Source organism: Toxorhynchites rutilus, chromosome 1, assembly GCF_029784135.1.
Source record: "Toxorhynchites rutilus septentrionalis strain SRP chromosome 1, ASM2978413v1, whole genome shotgun sequence".
NCBI classification, from domain to species: domain Eukaryota; kingdom Metazoa; phylum Arthropoda; class Insecta; order Diptera; family Culicidae; genus Toxorhynchites; species Toxorhynchites rutilus.
The window spans coordinates 149,691,487-149,692,192 of record NC_073744.1 but is presented as its reverse complement, the minus strand read 5'-3'; positions in this window follow the sequence as shown (position 1 = coordinate 149,692,192).

Below are 706 nucleotides of genomic sequence, written 5' to 3'. Positions count from 1 at the left end.
GATTTTCGTTTTGCTCACATCCTCAAAAATGTCCTGTTAACTTATTAATCTTCATAAATACACAAAGGCAAGCTGACAAACATTTAAAATTACTCGATAGCAGTAAGTAGTGATGCTCAAATATCACCGATTCTAAGAGAATGTAATTAGCGCACTGTCCATTGTTGTCCTAAGCACAACATGGGAAAAGATATCACAGTGTTAACATACAAAGGGTCTGAGCTAAGCTCTCATTTCGTTTTTCAATTTTTCCGAAAGTCCCAAATTCAACGAGATTTGTTCATTTATAATCCTTTCACGCACAACATCGACTGTCTCTCTCGTGGTGCGCTCGCATATCACAAGGCGATGAGACGCTCGCAGAGTAGAGAATTTATTCGATGCATGTGACTCATCGAAGCGTTTGCATTTGGTCCGCTCTTTTGAAAATTAAATCGTACGTTAACCCTTTAGCGTACGTAGCGTGAGAACTAGGCATGTAATCAACGCAAACTCCAATACATGTTCAGATGCTAAAGAACACAAAATATTTTTTTTTCAATACGCAAAACAATCAAAACCATAGAAAAAAAAATGGTGGCAATATAGTTGCCACTGACGGTTAGCGCGAAATGTTGGTGGCAGTATAGCTGCCACCTGCCCGGCTAGCGTAAAATGTTGGTAACAATATAATTGCCAAACTCCATTACAACATGTTTACATGCTA